General features: G+C 32.8%; 1 pseudogene; it reads left to right on the top strand.

Moving 5' to 3' along the window:
• Nucleotides 1-5,465, top strand: part of LOC9317508 — a 37,966-nt pseudogene extending 32,501 nt beyond the window's left edge.
• Nucleotides 5,466-7,527: the final 2,062 nt, after the last annotated feature.

Raw genomic sequence — 7,527 nt, 5'->3', positions numbered from 1 at the left:
TCTCAGCCAAACTTACGACATCCGGTATATCTGCCAAGCCTTTCATTTTAGGCATTTCCAATCTAGGTGAAATGTCTTCTTTACCCTTACACAGAGCTGGTAAGAACTTTCATGTCTGTGAAAGAGAGATGTGAGAGATATTGTTGAAGATGAAAATACGGTGACGAAGTGGATTTAAGCGCAGGGGAATGAAAAAGTTAAAGATCAAGAGATTAAAGCTTCAAACCCATCTCTTTCATATATCTAAAAATTTGATTTTCAATTTTGGTTTAGATTTGATAATAAATTAGAAAATTTGATTCAATCAATTTCTATGATTGGAGCCCTTGGGTTTACTAGCCACACGATCCCCTTAGGGTTTAGTTTCTTTTATTCAAAACGAAATCAATTGAATGAGTTCATCGGAGGAGATCGGTGTTGGTGACGAAAACGTTTTTTGCATCGGAGATGAAAGAGATGGTGTTGATGGCGTTGAAAGTGATGAAGTTGATGGAGGTGACAGAGATAGCGTTAATGAAGCATGACAGTGAGAAGTAAAGGTTATGGTCGGAAAAGAGAAAGTGGTGGTCGGAGAACTGCCCACGATGGAGATGGAGGAAACGAGGAAGAAGAGTTACAATGATAGAGACAAAACAGTCATAACACCAAACCCATAAATACCTAAAACTATAAGTCCCGATACTTGTTCCTTTTTCTTAAGTTTTGGGTCAATAAAGCCCTAAATTAGTAATAACCCCTTGATTTATTTATTAAAATTTAGTAAAGCAACGAAAATGACCTAACTGCCAAGTGACAACCATATCCAACCAATCATATGTGTAACCTTTATTGTTCTTTTATTTATTTTTAGCATGTAGTATATGATTTAATATCAATGTAATCCATAAAGATCTACATATATGAATCTTTAGTATACCGCCAGAAACGAAAATATCTTTAAAATCACTTTGATTTGGATTAAACAATATACGTCATAGCTGTAGTCTGTAGATACAAAAGCAAAAGACGACTTATCAATTTCCTCTCTATGCTTTTTTATACAATAAGTTCAACAACTTTCCATCTCATCAAACCTTTTTAATTCGATTCTTTTAGTCAGATTAGAAAATAAAAACAATTAGTGATTGTGATTAGAAACAAAACTAATTTTTTCTTAAGAAAAACTAGTTTTTGTTCCAAAAATCATATATCATTTTTGAAGTTACAAAAATATCACAACCACCCTTTGGTCTGACAGGATTTGTTTCTAAGGTTAATATGTTGGCCTAGAGGTCATTGAGAAACTAGTCTTCTGTCCTACCATTGAGTTGACCAAAACGATTACGTCCAAAGACTTTTCTTACAAATGCATTATTGCCAGTCAAAACCTAAATATACTATTACTATTCACTACACTCTACACGTTAATTAATCAAAATAATGCCCATTAGTTAATATCATATGGGCTAATGGAGTATACTATTTTCGAGTTGTCAAAACCAAAACAAACGGTCTAAATTATTATAATAATACCTGGTAAAATTGCGAAAAAAAAGTTTAAAAATAGATGGAAGTAGTTTTTGCTCTTTTTTTTTGTTAGCAGTCTCCGCTTAAACACATGCCCATTAATGTTCGTGAGATCAATATTTGTTCGATTCCTTTATGATTTAAACTTCATCGATGAAGTTGTGCAGGGATCGGGTTGGGCTATATACAGTAATAAGTAGAAAGCTTGTGCTGCGTTCGATGTTTATTTTCTCAAACATGATATTTAGTGCCCGATAAAAAAAACTCTAATAACGGATAAAAACAAAACCTATAAATGGAGATAACTCTAATGACTGAATACGTATCGAAATCTTAAACCAACACTTGAAAACCAGACTCACTAATCCAAATATTTTCAGACTTATTATTAGAAACGTATTCAAATTAGATCTCTTGACTCGATATTGCTTACATAAACTAAATATACCATTGGAATGAAGGTTTTTTGGTTTAAATAGGAGTTAAAAAAAATGTATAGAGCTTAATGTTCAGTTTTTAAAAAAAGGTTTATTGATTATGGTTGGTAAAATTAATTAATATCTATATGTTTTACTAGAAAAAAAAGAAATACCAGAGGTGGAAAGTGGGAATATTATTGGGCCAAAGTAAATGCCAATTATTTTTAAATGGCCTTTTATACTAATAGCTCAAAAGCATATATTAATTAGACCTTGAATAAAGGTCCTATAGTTTACAAGTTGTAACTTTACAAGGAGATTAATCTTTTTTTCAACAAGTTATGTACTAGATTGGGTTTCTCTAGTTAAGGCTCAAATCTCTGTACGTGGGCCTAAATGACTACTTCATTAATTGACAGTCGCTATACTTCAATACCCAAATAAGCTAATCCATCATATCATGTTTTGGCTCAAAATGGATCATATGTGAGATTCGAATTGAAAGTTGTTATGCAACACATAACATTAACCGTCTTGCGTCAACTGACATAAATTAAGTACAAAACTGTATAACGGACCAAAGGACATGTTATGGTTCGATGTAAAAGTCCGTATGCAATGCAATTTTCACTCTCAAAACCAATATTCCCAAAGCTTACAAACCAAATTAATGCTTACATGAAATATGCGATTTCTAACCCCTCAATGGCTCAATTAAGATCTACTATATGGCTGATCTTATTGGAAATCAACTTGTTTGGTATATTGATTAGAAAACATATAGAGAGATTGACATGACATGCAGGCAAAGTAGTCTTGACATTGGATTCTTTTGTGTGTTTTCTAAATATATAATATTGAAAGATCGCATGTTTGATGCATGTTGACACGTGCGGTCATGCCCTTAGATACCTTGTGTCAACAATGTGTTGTGTAATGCTCTCACCAGAAAGATCTATTCTTTCCTTTTCCTTTTCGTTTTTTTTTTTTTTTTTTCATATTGCTAAAAATAACATCATGTGTTAGGTTCTGGTCAAAGTTTGGTAGTAGCTAGCCCTTTTTAGTATGTAGTTATAAATCTTGATGAGATATTGAATTTGAATTTATAAATCTTGGCATATGCTTAATGTAGTGTTAGTAACATAAATTTTAAGCCTAAACTTTTGAAAAATATACAGTAAAACCTCTATAAATTAATATTTTATATATTAATAACTTCTCTAAATTAATAAATTTTTCCGATCTCGAGTTGGGACCAAGGTAAAATATGACATAAATCGATAACTTAATAAAATAATAATTTTTTTGAAAATATCATATAAACATATGATCCCATCCATATCATAAATTAATAATTATATTAACTTATCAATATATATATATAAAAATATATATATATATATATATATGTTATATATGAATTGCTATGATATATATTTAAAATATTATATGTAAAAAGTTTGATGAAATATGATTCTATTATTCAAAAAAGTTTGTGTTGTTTTTTAAACTTAATAATTGTTTCTCTACTTATAATTAATTTTTATAGTATTGTTTATAAAGAAAAAAATTATTTTTAGATAGAATTTTTTTTAAAAAATTACAAAATTAGTAAAATCTCTCTATAAATTAATAAGTATTAATTTATCGATAAATTAATATTTTTCTAAATTAATAAAATTTTATGGTCCTAATATTATTAATTTATAGAGGTTTTACTATATATTTTTTCAATTTGGCAAATATCATATTTTGGCCAAAAAAAATAAGGAAGAAAAAGTTGGGTATGGAGAGAATAAATAAAGCACGTGGGATCACGTGAGGGCTCGCGTGCCGGCGTGACTTGCCTTTTACTACAACAAAAAAAAATCGTAACAAAGAAAAATTGGGACCCCAAGTGGACTGAGCCTGACCCTTATGGTGGTAGTAAAAGACATAATATACGTTTCTTTCTTATACAACAAAACAAAATAAAAACTATATAATAAAAATTAAAATATTGGCCTGACAGATTTGTGTCAGAGAAACGTATTTGTCTTCTCTTGAACATGTGAACTCTCGCCCTCCTTTGCCTCTTCTTCTTATTCTCTGTCCTTGCTCTATTTCTATATTTTCAGATTTGTTTATACAAATAACTCGTTTCTCTTCTTAATTAATTTATAGAAATATCCATCACCGTTTCTCAAATCAAGTACGCACATTAACTTCTCTTGCCGACGTAAAAAAAACATAAGGAAACTTTTGTTTTTTTTTCTTACCCAAGCTTTAATTTATTACGATTATTCAATAAAATGAAAATATTGATAGTTATATCATTGCCTCGTTAATACGATACTACATCAACGATGTTTTTTACCTATATGTCAGAAATAGTTACGTAATTACGATGTGTCTTTAGTCAAGTGGTTAAGTCCATTTGACTCTGCCTTCTTCATCGGAGTTCGACTCCAGTAAGTCGCGTTACCCCGCGTAGTAGGGATTGGCTATGGATCGGGCTTTGTCGATCCAAAAATGTCAAAAAAAAAAAAAAAGTTACGTAATTACGATGTATTTCTAGTTTTGTGACTATTTAAAATATAGTTGACTTTTTTATTCTGTTTGCTCGAATGGTGAAATCTGGTCAGTAATTTCGTTGAGTGGCAATGCATTGTAATGTGCTATCTCCTTATTCGTTGGAGGCTGTATAATTCTCCAGTAATGATATTTAAACACGTTCTATTTTTTTAAAATAGAGCATGTAAAATACTTCATGTCATTGGTTAAAAAAACTTTGGCGATTTTCGATTTTCCCTCTCCGGCGGCTGGACTTCTCGTCAGAGCTGTGGGAGGGTCTTTTGTTTTTGTCTTGCTTCTTAGTCTTGTTTTTAGATCTGTTGGTTTTGGCGATGGAGGCGTCTTTGTTCGCGGGTCATGGAGTGATGCCTCGGTAAGGCTCTGTTCTTTCCGGTGGTTGGCTTTGCTGAGACTAGGCGACATGGGGGGCTCTTGTTTGCGGCTCTAATTGAAGATTAGAGAAGGTGTGATGGGGTTCTAGGTTGCGGTGGTTCAATTGCGATGGAGCTTTTGGTTGAGGTTGGTTTGTGTGGTGCTTTAGTTTGGCGTTTCCTCTCCTCGTCGCGGCATAGGCTTTGATTCTGTCTCTTCTCATTTCTGGTTTTCTCGTGAACGAATTGGTTTTGTGGAGGAGATAGTGATTATCAAGGTGGTGATTTAGGAGAGGCTTGGTTCTCGATTTTGGTAATGGTGGCGAAAGATCTCCGCTTCAGGATTTGCCGGTGGTGGTATCTTTGGGTTGTGGTTCTTCTGCAGCGGATGATAGGTTGTGGCTCTGTCGGGTTTTGGCTGCCGGTGGTTGCGAGGGACAGAGACATTTCGTTTTTGTTCCTTGTCGGGTTTATGGCATTATCGCTCCTCTTTTCGGATGTTAGTAGTTGTAGATTTGTGTTTGTGTTTGGCTTTTGCTAGCTGTTGTTGGTAGGCTTTGTTGGTGTTGCCTATGGAATAGTTTGGGTCATGGTTTTGCTCTCTGTTATCTCATGAAAGCTCCGGGGATTGGTCGTGTTGGCTAGGTTTTGGATAGCTTTCGTTTTATCCCATCTTTGTTCGTTGAATCTTTTACGTTTGTCTCTTTCCACCGCCTCTAGATTAGACTAATAAATAGGTTTTCTCTCGTGGTCTGTTTGTTGTCTGTTCTTGTAAGGCTAACCTTTCGTGGGGATGCAAAGTTCTAGATTTAGACTTGTTCGGTAGAAGACTAGGTGGTTAGGTTGTAGATTCACGATCGTTGCCTTATTATGTTCGGGATATTCGTTTTTAGTTGGGTTATTTTTTCGCGGTTTCCTCTATCCTTAGTTCTACTCCGTTTCCGGTTGTAGGTCTTCTAGTATGCGACTTTTGAGCTCTTAGTTCCGCGACTAGTGTTCTCCTCCGACTTTCCCGGTGATTTCGAGAGCTTTACTTTTTGACTATTGTATTCTATCTTGTGTTTCCCGTGTATCGGGCTTTAGCTTCCGGGGATTTCTTTGTTTTCCGCCGGCTTTTGTATTTCAAAACTGCATTCCAAAAACGTATTCCTCCCTTGTATTTCACTCTTGTGTTATATAATAAAAGATCTTTCAGTGAAAAAAAAAAAAAAAAAAAAAATACTTCATGTCATACTCCTGTGAAAAGAATTCAACAATTTCCTATATTGCTATATGATTATTACTTTATTAGTATGTAAAATTAATGATGTGATGTAATATTTTCTTTAGACTTACATAATACGGTTATCGAAATTTGAGAAAGTTTATAAGACTGATTTAGTTAAGAAAATTATACAGTCAAGAGAATAACTTAATCTCTTATATAGTAAAGCATAAATAACAAAATTTAATATTTACTTTCCATCAGAAATAAGAACCATAGTAAGATAAACCGTGAAAGGGAAAATGTGATTAAGTCTTTGTAAAATATATTGGAAGTGTGAGAAAAATGTGAATAAAGATTTTTTGAGGGTGAAGAGTAAAAAAATAGAGGAAAAGAGAGGGGTAAAAGTGAGAAAAACAAGAAGTACTATGAGTAGTCAAATCAAAGATGAATCACAGCCAAAGAGAAACAACCCTCACCACCCACTTGGTTACTCACTTTTATGCTTTTTACTTCTGAGCTTTCTCTGACACAGCCCACCTGCTTCTCTTTTCTCATTATTACTTACTTCTCTCTCTTTTTTACTTCTTTCTCTCTTCTTCTATCCTTTTTTTTACCTCAGTCGAACCGAATGTAAAACCTAGATCAAACCAAAAGAATTGATTATATACAAAAACTGAATAGAGTACAAAACCTAACCGTTGACAAATGGTGAAGGAAATTATTGGACCAAAAGTTTGCTAACCTTAACCAAATTGGAACCAGAAATTTTTGATTTCAGTCTAGTAAGAGTATCTATCAAGTAACCCACAACAAACAGGGAAAAAGTTGACCATAACATATAAGGTTTCATATGTTCTATAGTTAATACATGACTCCTAAGACTCTTGAGACATCGTTCTAACATTATTTTAAAGCTTTGGGGTTTGAGTTTGGCTAAAGATTCTGATATACAATTTGTGAATTCATATAGTATCTTTTAAATTTGTTTACAATAAGTGTGAGTGGTGTGTAATAATAAGAAGAAAAGAAAGATGAGTTAAATAGTGATTGAAAATATTTCTTCACATCTTTGAACTAGTTATATGGCAGAATTTTTTTTTGCTAAGTCCCTGAAATGTTTCTAACAAAGAAATTACTTGAATAGTTTTAATATTTATGATAAGCATAATTATCACTGAAAAGTATAGACATTTCTAAGCAATTTGTTTAGTTTTCTCAACCATGATGAATTTATTTGACTCATGGGTTATCTTTAGTTTGATTATTTTTCAGCCAATTCTGCCTTAACGCTTTAAAGTAATTACGTCAAAATAATATTTTCCAATTTTCTGCAACAGATTCATTCTACCAAGAATTCAGCCGATTCTACCGAATTGATATTACCATTTTCGGACTAGATCTATGGACGAAGGTACAAAATTTATAAGTCGAAAAAGAAAATAGAGTGGCAAGTACATCTAGTGCCGTCTGA

The sequence above is a fragment of the Arabidopsis lyrata genome (assembly GCF_000004255.2).
Source record: "Arabidopsis lyrata subsp. lyrata unplaced genomic scaffold ARALYscaffold_4, whole genome shotgun sequence".
Classification (NCBI taxonomy): domain Eukaryota; kingdom Viridiplantae; phylum Streptophyta; class Magnoliopsida; order Brassicales; family Brassicaceae; genus Arabidopsis; species Arabidopsis lyrata.
This window is presented reverse-complemented; position numbering and strand designations above follow the sequence as displayed.